Source organism: Rhinolophus hipposideros, assembly GCF_964194185.1.
Source record: "Rhinolophus hipposideros genome assembly, chromosome: 2".
In the NCBI taxonomy this organism is placed as follows: domain Eukaryota; kingdom Metazoa; phylum Chordata; class Mammalia; order Chiroptera; family Rhinolophidae; genus Rhinolophus; species Rhinolophus hipposideros.
Window position 1 is genome coordinate 28,735,232 of NC_138048.1, and position 13,044 is coordinate 28,748,275.

Here is a 13,044-nt window from a genome sequence, read left to right on the forward strand (position 1 = left end):
TTTCCTTTATCTTCGGGTAAAAAAAGAAGTAATTGGGGGCCAGATCAGGTGAGTAGGGATGGTGCTCCCATACAGTTATTTGTTTACTGACTAAAAACTCCCTCACAGACAGTGCCGTGTGAGCTGGTGCATTGTCGTGATGCAAGAGCCATGAATTGTTGGCGAAAAGTTCAGGTCACTTAACTTTTTCATGCAGCCTTTACAGCATTTCCAAATAGTAAACTTGCTTAACTGTTTGTCTAGTTGGTACAAATTCATAATGAGTAAATCCCTCTGATACCAAAAAAGTTTAGCAACATCATTTTGACTCTTGATTTGGACTGACAGACATTTTTGGCTGACTTCCACTGTGCATTTTGATGCTTTGTTTCATGGTTCTATTGGTAACCCAAGTTTCATCACCAGTGATAATATGGCCCAAAACATTGTCTTGCCTCTCCAAAAGGTCTTGGCAAACTTCGACTGTCCTTTGCTTTTGTTCATTGGTGATCTCCTTCGGGACCATTTTTGCACACATCTCTCTCATGCCAAGATTTTCAGTTAAGATTTTCCTGTTTCTCTATCAATGTTTACTTGGTCTGCATGCTTCTCACAGTCAGCTGACGATTTTGACACACAGTTCAATGAATACTTGCAATGTTTTCATCAGCTCTGCTTGTTACTGGTTGCCCTGACTTCTCTTTATCAGCGACACATTCTCTCCCCTAGGAAAAACGTTTAATCCATTTTTACACTGCCTTTTTCTTCATGGCATTATCCCCATTAACTTGGACTAATATGTCACTGATTTCATTTCCACTCTTGCCAAGTTTAACAAGAAATTTAATGTTTCTTCGTTGCTCTAATTGAAGCTCAGACATTCTCGCAATGGCACACAAAAATAATAATGAACACCACAGCAAGACACCACCACATTTTGACATGAACACAGCTGTGAAACACTGATATACCAAGGTTATGAAACCTTACTGAGCTGTGTGTGCAGTGCTGCCAATGTAAGCGCATGGTGGCAAGTTTGCGAACATAATTGTCATCACTAGTATAACCAAATGTGGTATTTCCATACGATGGAACATTATCTGCCCTAAAAAGAAATGAAGTAGTGATATATACTACAACAGAAATGAACCTTTAAAACATGCTAAGTCAAAGAGACCAGATGCCAAAAACCACATGCTGTATGATTCCATTGTATGAAATGTTCAGAATTCACCAAGAAAGTAGATTAGTGGTAACCTAGAACTGGGAGAAATAAGAAGATTGAAGGGTGAGGGTTAAAGAGAACAGAGTTTCTTCCTGAGTGCTGAACATATTCTAAAAATTGATTGTGCTGATGAATGCACAACATAGTGAATATTCTAAAAGCCATTGAATTATACTTTTAATATATAAATTATACAATATGGAAATTATATCTCAATAAAGTAGGTTTCTTTTTTAAATAAGGAAAGCTTATAAGAGCTTCACTCATAGTTGCCAAAACTGGGAAGTAACCAAAATGTCCAGGGTGAATGGATAAAGCAATGGTGGTACATCCAGATAATAGAATATTTATTCAGTACTAAAGAGAAAATAGCTATTAAGCCATGAAAATATAGGTAGGAAGCTTAAAAACATATTACTAAGTGAAAAAAGGCCAATCTGTAAAGGTTATGCACTGTGTGATTCCAACTAGATGGCATTCTGGAAAAGCAAAACTCTGGACAGTAAAGAGATCAGTGTTTCCCAAGGATGGGAGAAGGAAATGAATGTGCATAAAACAGAGGATTTTCAGGGTAGTGAACCTACTCTGTTTGATAGTATAACGGGGGACACATGTCATTATACATTTGTCTAAACCCATAGAATGTACAAGACCAAGCGTGAACCCTCATGCAAACTATGGACTTTCAGTGATAATGATGTGTCCATGTAGGTGCATGGAGTCTAAAACTGTCCCAGTCTGGTGCCAGATGGTGATAGTGGGGAAGTGTGTGTGTGTGTGTGTGTGTGTGTGTGTGTGTGTATGTGGGCATCAGGGGGCATATAGGAACAGTGTACTTCCTGCTAAATTTTTCTATGAAGTTAAATGCTCTAAAAAATAAAGACTAAAGAAAGAACAAGAGGAGTATGAGAAGGAGGAAGGAGAAGGGGAAGACAGCGTCCCCATCTCAATGGCACCCACTCTGAAGGTTTTCAGGGCCCTTCTGTCCTCTGTGTCTTGGCAAAAGAACTGCTCCTTTTTCTGTGTTTGCATTGTGCTCTTATTCCTCCTTCCTTTACACTTCTTATCACTTTATTACATTTGTATGCAGGATTCATAGGAAAAGGTTATATTTACAGGGCCCACGAGAATAATCAGGTGACTCTGCTCAAGACTAGATCTACTCTGAGGGTATGACAGTCCTAGGTCTCACCCTGCCAGAGAGGAATAAGGGATCAATAGCTTAGCAAAATGCAAATTATCTCAAACTTCGGGAAGTACTGCGGACTGAATATTTGTATTTCCCCCATAATTCAAATGTTGAAACGCTAAACCCAATGTGATGGGGCCTTTGGGAAGTGAATCGGTCATGAGGGTGGAGCTCCCATAAATGGGCTTAGTGCCCTTAGAAAACAGACCCCAGAAAGCTCCCTCACACTCATTTTCACCGTGTGAAATGATAGGGAGAAGACAGCTCTCTATGAACTAGAAAGTGGGCCTCACCAAACACCGAATCTGCTGGGCCTTGATCTTGGACTTCCCAGCATCTATAACTGTGTGGAATAAATGTTTAAGCCCCCTGGTCTATGGTACTTTTATTATAGCAGCCTGAACTGACAAAGGCAGGGATTTGTACAGCTGTTAGGAATTGAGCAGACCTCGGGCTGTCTGTATTTTAAAGACAGTAAGAAGAAACACACACACACACATACACAAATGAAAGATTGAAATAAAAAGAGAAGATACGTTATTTTGAAAATACTGGAAGGTTTGTCAGAAGTTGTGTGTGTGTGTGTGCAGCATGCCCTAAAAGTGTTTGTGCAGTTTAAGCTTCACTAACTTCATAGAAACAACTCTTATAGACTTACTCCCAAGATCATTGAAGGTTCAATTCTTTACATTTATTTTATGCTAATTTCAGTTTTGTGAACATTGAATAATGAATTATTCATTTTAATTATTTGAGTAAGGCCCTCTGATTTAAGAGAGTAAAGACTAACTGAAAGAAAAAAGTAAATTTGCTATTCAACATTCAGGAAACTAAGTACAGAAGGATTTTAAGTTCTATATCTGGCTTCATGTAATACAAAATATTCTATAGGAAAGATGCATTTAAGGACATAGATGACCCTGCATGTAAATGTCTGGGTACAAGCAAACATTCCAGGCACTATTTCAGACTTTCAAGGTAGTGGACTCCGTTAGCCCAAAGTCAACGTCTCCACACAGTAAAGAGGGACCCAGGTAATATCTGGGTTACAGGTGGAACATGCAGAACATTTCATTAAGGTAAATATATGATGTGATAAAAGATGGATTGGAAAATAAGATGGCAGGGTAGGACAGAGGGACCTAGAGGCCCAAGAGGGGTGGAGGGATCTGCTGGGCTGGTGGTGGGGGAGGGGCTGTGTCACAACCCTTTGTGACTCATCAATGGTCTGTGATGCAGGCCTCACAATAAAGTCCAGAGTCTGCACTCTCAGAGCTCAGTTGCCTCCGGCAGCTTGGCAATTTAGATAATGGAATTCACACAATGGAATGTATTCTCATTTCTGAATAGTCTTATTGAAACTTGTTTGAGCTTCGGTTCAATATCTTCAGATATTAACCTGACTTCCCTGTGTGGGTTGTGATGTCCCCTTCTGTTCTGTGCTACCTGGTGGGGACTCCATCTTTACCACCATCTGGGAAACCAAAAACATCCCAAAGGTAAGATACCCCCACCAGATTTTCTGGTGGTGAGTCCCACCAGATTTTCTTTAGTGTTGTGTCCATTTCTAGTTCCGCCTTTTAAAATGAGTGTGGCTGGCTCAAAGCAACACCTGAAGTGGGGAGTCTGAAGGAACAGAACATCCTTTGAGAAGAACAGGCATGACCGAGCTAGGGGTTCAGCTGCGACTGTTTCCTTGGAGGCTCACAGACCATGTGGGTGTAGGAGAGAACTGATTCCAGGATCAACCCCCAAAGACTGATTCCCTGGCCCTGACTGGGTTATTTAGAGAGAATGGGATCTCTGCAGGAGAACAGAGTTCCCCACCACTTCATCATGGGTCATATTTCCATGTCAGGCATCACCCCACGGAGCATTCCTCTGAGTTGTGCTGATCAGGAGGGCAGCACTGAATCTCTGAGAGCTGCTGAGCAGAGGCTGGAGCCTGAGCCCTGCCCCAGCTTACAGGGTCCTATCTGAGGCAGCAGAGGTGCAACTGTTGGCCTCAGAGCCTATGCCCTCCGTGAGCAGAGGGCTTCTGACTGAGAATACCAAATACAGACCTGATCGACAAAATCCTTCTGTGAGTTTTTCAGTAAAGGAAAAATTGGAAACATTTGAACCCATAATAATTGATCAGGGGAAGAACACGAAGTTCTAGTAATTAAAATAGACTCGTGTTATTCTTGGATCATGAGTGTCCAAGTTTCCTATGGAGAGAAGTGACTGAAATGATTCTTTCTCAGCATCAGGGTAGAGCCAAGAGGAGAAAGAAAGGGAGGGACACGGAAAGGTAAGGTTCTACCTCTTTTACCTGAGCCCTCCAAGGGTAACCCTTTCTCTCCTTCCATGAGGTCCCAGGTCCATGATCTCTGAGGATATTAGTTGCTAGATAGAGTCCCTCTCAGAAAACAGAGCCCTCAGGGGAGAGGCTCATGGGAAGGCAGTCAGACCCTGAGTCACTTCTCAGGTCCTGCTCTGTCATCCCTGGCCATGAGCAGTGATGGACCTGAGCAGGGGACATTGCCCAATCAATGTCAAGGCTCCGAACTTCTGTCTCTGGATTTTGTTTAAGTACTTTGACCTCCTAGATGATTGGATTCCTCTCTAATGTAACCACTGACCTCTGCTTCACAGAGTGGTTTTGAGAATCAAATTAGATAATGCATGTAATGTACTTTCACATACATTATCTTATTTGATGCTGAAAACCACTCTGTGAAGCAACGAACAAACAGGAAACTTGTTCGTATTATCATCAACGATTTCACCTCATCTACTGATTTTGGGGGCTTCTACAGTCTAATATCACAATGCTCTCCCATAAAAGGTCTCTGGTATAAACCTATGCTTCTACCTTCAGCCCATATTACTCACTCTCCTGGTTTCCAAGTTAGAGATATTCCCAAAGTGGAGAAGAGGAGAAAAAGAGGCTGACTTCTATTTTGAAACAGTGACTAGTCTTTCCCCTCCTTTGGTGATCCCTGTGTAACATGTTCTACGCAATTTCGGGAATTCATTGTAGCCTTCCATAGTCATGGGGTGGAATAGCCATAAAAACAGGGATGTGAATGAAGGCCTGGGGTGAACGCTATGGAGTGTATCATGAAGTCAGGGGTGTGGAGCAATGTGAAGGTCAGCAGGCTTCTTTCAGGTGGCCCTGCCCCAACAGGTCCATTAAGGCCTCCTCTCTTTGTTCTGGTCCTGGCTGTAGCTTTGTAATTTCTGTCTCTTGCAGGTCCCTGGGCCAGCACGATGATACCATGTGCTTTCGTCAACTGTTATATCCAGACCCCTTCTGTCAGATGAGCAATAATGCAACTGCTGAGGTCAATTGTCTATTGTTCCCAGAGACCCTGGAAGATGCTACTCACTGTGTGTACCCTGTGGCTTCCACAGATTCGAGGACCTGCCTTCTCAGCAGTACCTCCAAGAGACACAACACCAGCCCCTCTGCCTGAGCCTTTTCCAATCTCAACCCCCAATTCTCTCTCCTGAGCCAACGAACTCCTTATCTAACATTCTTTCACCCTCAACAGCAGGTCACTTTTGCCACCAGAGCCTTCCTCCCTTGAAATCAGCATTCCCAGTGGACAACGCCAACACCAACCTTTTGGCATCCCACCACATGGCACACCAAGAACAGATCCTCTTCTCCAAACAGAGGCCCCTTTGACTCTGAACACAATCCTCTTAACCCTTCCCTTTTCCAAGATATCAACCCCTTACCAGATTTGTCCCAGACAAGGAATCCCACTGGTTCATTTGCTTGTCATCAGATACAACCAATGCTGTCTACACCTGGCTACAATTTCACTGTGATTCAACTAAATCAATTTCCATCCTATTGAAGGCTGATACAGAGACCTCATCTCCAGATAGCACTGGGGCATTGTCCACTTATGTCCCAACAGTCACAGGCATTGACCATTTCAGCCTGTCACTGGCAAATCTTTCCTGTTGTAGACTAGCTCATGCCAAAACTTATTCCCTTCCACCTTGGCACAATGTGATTTCAAGCAAGAGTTTCTTGCCCTCTATTCTTTACAGGCCAATTTTGGGGGAGACTCTGCAGCCAACCTTGTAGGGTATGGTCACCTTTTGTTTCTCAGCTTTGACATCCTGGCATTCTTGGACAGGCAGGTCCAAAGAGAAGTGATTTCCTGATGTGGAACAGAAAGGGAAAAACAAATGATTCTTTTCCAAAACAGCTTTGGCCTAACTACCACCTAAATTCTTCAGGACAAATGTGAGAGTCAACTGTTGATACGCATGACTCAGTGTCCTCCCTTCCTTTTTGGAGCAGCAAAGGCAAACCAACAAAACTGCATGTCCATCAGCAGCCATCACATCCTAGGACCTGGAAGGATTATTTGGTGGAAAATCATACCCAGATTTTCTCGATTGTCCCATCTTTGCCCAATGAGTCCTTGCTTTTTGTTGTACATATGTCTTAGGTAACTATTCCTCAATCTTTACTTTCAATAGAATCTCAAATACCTCCACAGGCCAACTATACCCAATACTTTTCCATCCCCTACCTCCGTCCTCTGCCCTTCCCTCAAATTCTGCCCCAATCCCAGCTCCTACCTTTCAGATCCAACCCCAGATCCACCTTCAATGCATACTCCAAATCCTACGATCTGGTCCTATACCCCAGATTAGGATCTGTGGAGTGTGTTTCTATCACACCCACAATCATACCTGAAATTCAACATGAAATAGAGTGTGTTTTGCAAGCAACTGGAAGGTTGTGGGGTTTATGCTGCATTGTCCTAACAAGTTTTGTTGTTCAGCTCCCAACTCTACTTACTGCTGGCCCTTCCAGTCCCAGGTTTCAATCTCCAACCTTCTTAAAGAGTTTCCTCTCAGCAACGAGATTTGCAAAAATCTAGAGCACCACCTGGGAAAGGCACTCATACAACAATAATGGGGTCTGCCCTGTAGAACCCATGCGTCTAGGTCACTGATGAGGCATGTGAGTGATTCTTCAAGACATCTGAGCTGGAGAGCAATTATAGACTCTCATGAATCTCTGTATATAAATGACAGAGTAGCAAAAACACTAAACGTTGGAGTGAGCCAACCCAGAAGCTTCTACGAGAGGGGCTCAGAAATGCTTCAGCTAGAGGAAGATGAGGGGAAAGATAAGGGAAAAGCCCAGAGGATGGCCCAAAAGATCATCTGTTGACTGACTCAGAGAACTCTTCACATAAAGATCTGGTGTATGACTCTGAGGAAGCCCTGGACAGTCACGGGGTGAGTCTGTCAGGAGCAAATACAATGGTGTCAGGGCAGAGTCTACCTCAGGGACAACTGGAAAATGTCCTGAAAGGACATTCGAGCAACAAGTTTGAGGAAATCAATGCGGGTCAGCTGCCTGGGCCTGTGCATGGTGCCTGGCATGCTCTCAAGCAGACATCGACTCTTTCTGTGAAATCCCACACTGAAATAAAACAGAGAAGATTGACATCAGCACTGGGTGGGGACTACGCCAGAATACCTCCCAGGAAGTTTTCTTCTTAGGGTCCAATGCACAGCAGATGCTGAAAGCCCATATGAAAAAGTTGGGGGGCTTTCCCTCCCAGGTCCTTGAATCCCTAGAAATGTTTACGTAGAAACACATTAGACCACAACCTATTCGTTGTTGCATTCCAAACTTCATCAAACAACCTGATGTCTGAGGTGGACTCCAAATCAGAGGGCTACATGCCCCTTAGAGGAAGCTGTATGTCTCCATGAAGACAAAGTGGGAATGAAATATTTACCCTCCATCCCGGGTCGTCTTCTCCCTGCCACCTCGCATGTGGGCAATGAAGGACCGGGAGCCCTGAGTCAATCACCTTCTGATTCCACCATGCGCTTGCAGAGGTTGTTCACAGAATGAGGGATGCCAGACAGACTCTGCTGCCTGTCACACACATCGTCATAGAGAAAGAACGTCAGAGACCAATTCCAGTACTCAAAACACCCCCACCAAAGACCCCACGAAAAGCTATGGCCAGGGGTGAGCTTAAGGATAACAGTGTAATTTCCACTGATACAGTAGAATTGCAGCAGGGCAAAGAGATGGAGAACAAATCAGAACCTGTTTCCATGCCCATGTCCAGAGAGAGAATCAGGGCTGAGAGCTCGATGTTCTTCAGTCAAAAGCTAGTGACATCCTGACAATGAACAAGCCGGGAATCTCCCAGACATAACTGAATGAAGCCCAAGGCCATCCCAGTGACATGTCCATTGCCTCAGACAGCTTGACTTACAAAGCCTCCCTGCCTCGTGCTCAGGGTGTCTCCAGTGTGGACGTGGGAGCTTCCCAGGGGTTGCCTGTGCGTGTGGAGGACCGAGGAGTCAGTATGGAACAGGGGTAGGAGCCTTGGGGCCCAAGTGGGTCTAAGGTGGTGTCAGAAGAGATTATTCTACCAGCTGGAAAGAGACTGAGCCCTCAGGGCACCACATCAGAAGGGCTTGCTGGAGGCGACCCAGGGCTGGGAACATCCCAACCCAGCGGGAAGAATGTTCCTACTCAGGACATGGCATTAGAGGACATAATTGGAAGCAAGTCTTCCCAGACCACGGCACAGAAGGGGCAGTCTGAGTGAAAGATCACTCAGGAAACAAAAGAGGTGCTTATTTCCTTGTCTTCATCCTGAGACAGAAGGCAAGAAGCAAGAAAATTCCCAGAAAAAGGGCAGCCCCGTACCACCTGCACAGAGCAGAGGCCCAGAACAAGGTAGAGCTGCCTTGACTGGGACAAACAAGGTCAGAAAGTGAGGAAAGGCTTTGGGAGGTTCCTACAGGGGAAGCTGAGGCATCAGCATGCAGCAGATATCCCCTGCCTTTGAGAGCCTCTTGCTCCCCAGTGAAGTTTGGGAAAGCTCAGCAGAAGGCAGAAGTACGGGCCCAGGCAGGGTTCCCCCTGGGGCCACCTATGAACTCCAGTGCTCCCTGCCGTAAGGTGACAAATACAAAATCATGGCAACAAGAAACTTTGTTTGCCGGCCAGAGTTCTCCAAGTATTACAGAAATCAGAGACAAGGACAGACAACCCCAGAAATTTGCAGCATTTATGGAGCAGCTCTATGTCAGTAGCACCCCAATCCAGGCCTCACAGGGCGACTGTGCCCCACCCAAGCCCCACCTGCAGGCGTCAAGCTGGCTGGGAGCCTCTGGCTGCTCTCACCAGTGCTGAAGGCATGGCTTTCAAGATGTGTCTCTACCATTTAGACAGAAAACCGGTCTCCAGAATTTCCAGAGAAACATGTCCCACCCCCAAGTAATTCCTCCTATGGGGAGAATGTTGATTCTCCTTAAAAAATGTTTCTCTAACAATACTGATGTTTGCGTGTACTGTGGTGGGCGCATGGGTTTTTGGAAGTTCCTACAGGAGAAGGTGGGGCATCGGCATGCAGCAGATATCCCCTGCTTTTGAGAGCCCCTTACCTCTCCAGTGAAGTATGGGAAAGCCTGAGAGCCTATGCTTAGGAAAAGGAAGGAATGAGTCCAGCTCTTACTGATTGCTTCCTTTGGCTTCTAAAACCTGACCAGTCCCCTGCAGCTTTAGTGAGAAATAGATAGCATGTGCCCCCGAAAGCCCATTTTTTCCCTGATGAAATGTGAGGAGATGGGCTGTGTCTCCTGCCTCTTAGCTTAGTTAATGTGTGGCCCACACCTTCCCCCTCAAAGGTGCTTTATATCCTTTGGGGAGTGGGGACAACAGGGCTTCTGTATCCGAAGAGGGTCAAGGACAGGTCTATTCTCAGAAAGTATCAGTGAAGAAGAAACAGTGGCTTAATCACTACGTAGAAGTCACTGATCAGAGGATCACAAGTAGGGTGAACGCTCAGTGTGTGTGTTTGGGGGTGGTCGCTGCTCCAGTGGATCCTGGGCTGGTTGGGGGCAGGTCTAGGAACAGTGTAGATGCTGCTTCAAAGTCTGTCCCGTGGGTCGTGTTAATGTGTTGGGGAAGCGTCCTACACACTTGACACTGAAGTTTCCCTCCTGGAAAGTCACCTGAGCGAAGTGGTTTCCATACCTGGGTATTTTTTTCAGGCTGTCAAATTGATAATTTTTTTTTCAAAACAAAAGCATCACTCAGCTTCAGTGGCAGGAATGTTGACCAGGCAGCCACCTACTTTCCAGGGCAAAATAAAGCTCAAAGGAAGGAAAAGATGCCTTAGAGTAAGTTAGAAAGTAAGAAGAAAGGAAGAGGGGAATGAACGACCTTGCAAGTGGAACATGAGTTCATGCGCCATCATCCCGCACTGTGACCCTCCTGGCTCCCAGCTTCCTCAGTCTGCTCCATGGGCTTGAGGCGGATCAGATACCGCACAGCATTCTGATGCCTTAGACCAAAAAGCCATGGGGCTCTTGTTTGAGTAGTAAAACAATGTTTGCAAGGATGTCGTCAGGCGTGGCATCCCTGTCTTTGGGAAAGGTGATCTTGGTGCCTCCCTTCCATCCATGCTTGATGGAAATATACAAGATCTTGTCCTTAGTACTATTCAGCTATCAGGACGGAGGTGTCACCGTTTGATACTCATGGCTGTGGTGAAGCCATAATAAATCTCCAGAACACCTGTAGCTCATGAACCAGAGGTGAGTTTCAGGGTTACAGATATTTGGGGGCTCACCATGGACCTCCATGGAACGCTTTCATTAGCCATGACTGCACACATACCCACACTTACAACAGGGTTCTGAGGAAAGGCAGCTCCACTTGTACAGACTGTGACTCAAAAATGGAGTGAGACAGCACTTGAGGTCATTTTTCCAGCAAGATGTGTGACTCCTGTAAGGACAAAAACAAAACAAAGCCAATGTCCACCACAGCCCTCTCTCACTACCACACTGGCATCTTCGTGTCCCAAGTCATGTCCCTGCATTATCTGAAGCTTGGGCTTACAGAAAACAGTGCAGATTTTGTGGAGGCCCTGGGAAGGACCAACGTGGGTTGGGGCCCAAGGCTGGACTTGAAGGGGTGAAAAGGCAGTGGAGGGCTCTCGCATCCATGTGGGGGGAGCAGACAATAACTCAGCCCCGTACTTCCTACATCACCTCATCTTAGGCTCCTTTACTGTCATTCCAGTCAGTTACTTCCACGCTATAGAGCTTATTACCAGGAACTCCTCTATCTGGAATAATACAGAATAAATTCCAGACTCTGGTCTCATCCCCTATCCTTGCAGCTTACCTGCCACTCGTTAATTTTTAAATTCCATTTCATTCATTTTCTCACTCCCTGTCATTCCCTGTCAACCAAGCACTTGTTTTCCTCCCTGTCTCAGGTAGACTTGATGGTCTCTTGGGTAACCAACTTTTAAAAAGCTCCACTAAAAGTGGGCCCCTTCCAATCCCATTGAATTGCTCTCAGAAAACTTTTCTGAGATGACTAATCATCAACTCCCTTATCTTAGGAGCTGTAGCGATACACTGCATTGCCCAGACCTGGCATAGAGGCTGTGCGGCCTCTGGCCTTTTAATGGGCTAAAGGCCTTGGACATGGAACATCCCAGTGGCAACCATGAGGGACTCAAGAGCCTCTGCTCTTGAAAACTGAAACAAGAATCTGTTGACTCATGTCCATGAAAAAGTCTGGGAGTGAAGCTGGCCTCAGGCAGGAGGATTCATACTGGGGCTTGTGGATGTCATCAGGATCAGTTCCTATCCATTTCTTGGTTCTATATTCTGGTCTGGCATCATCGTGTTACTGTCTGATAACATCCTCCAAGCTTCAGGAGTAGCTAAAAGTAGGATGTCTCTTCCCCCAGTGTCTTCAAATGTCCCAGTGTGCCTTATTGTCTCCAGTTAGGTCATATCTCCATCCTTGTTGCCAAAAACATGGAAAAATCTTTTAGGCCAAACCTGAGTTCTACATTCATCCTTAAAGGAAGATTGTCAGGGAAAGGTAACTCCACTTATACAGGGACTGATCCTGAGAATGGGGTGAGTTCCTCAGAGGGAAACAGAGGTTGGATTTCCAGAAGGTGAGTGACTGCTGGGGTCTAAACAAATATAAAAATAAAACAGATGTCCATTACAGCCCTCTCTCTCACTGTCCCATTTCTGACTTGTCCAGAGCCATGCCGTTGACTGAAGCTTGGAATTGGAAGAGATGCTGATTCTGTGGACACCATGGGACAGGAAAGAAGTGGGATAGGGCCCAGGATAAGAACTCAAAGTGGGAGGAATCATCAAAGTCTCAACATGCGGGTGGACAGATTAGCCTATAATGTGGCCTCTCACTGTGTACCCCTTCTCATTTTATAGCCTTTTCCCTCCATTCTACTTCAGTTAGGGCCATATCCTACAACTTATTACTACAATCCCTCCAGCTTTCTGAAAATATAGTCTGACATGGCAGCCTTTATCCTTTCATCTGTGCCCTTAGTATGACAATTCATCAACCCTTCAGGAACTACATGCCATTTTATACTTGCTCCCTGTCCATGTGACATTTTGTTTTGTCTTCATGTCCTCCTGCTCCAAACTTCATGACCTAAATGGCTCTACACTAAACAGCCTACCTCATCATCCTTTTATCTCTCCTGCCTGGAAAAGTTCAAGTCTGCCTGTTTTAGACCTGCCTAATAAGGGCTGATCTCCTGAATGAAATCATGCAATTAGGTATGTTGATGCCATCATACATTTATGT

General features: G+C 45.2%; 1 protein-coding gene and 1 pseudogene across 2 annotated transcripts in view; both read left to right on the forward strand.

Annotated features, from left to right (window-relative positions):
- The window catches only part of LOC308487417 (olfactory receptor 5AC1-like), a gene marked incomplete at both ends in the record, with an annotated part of 66,037 nt that overhangs the window by 32,690 nt on the left and 20,303 nt on the right, over positions 1-13,044 (forward strand). The window lies entirely within an intron of this gene.
- On the forward strand, positions 3,703-9,582 carry LOC308506236 (annotated as a pseudogene). The gene is made up of 6 exons: positions 3,703-3,805; positions 6,108-6,355; positions 6,675-6,819; positions 7,446-7,764; positions 8,604-8,757; positions 9,397-9,582. The product of its transcript is annotated as an uncharacterized misc_RNA (transcript).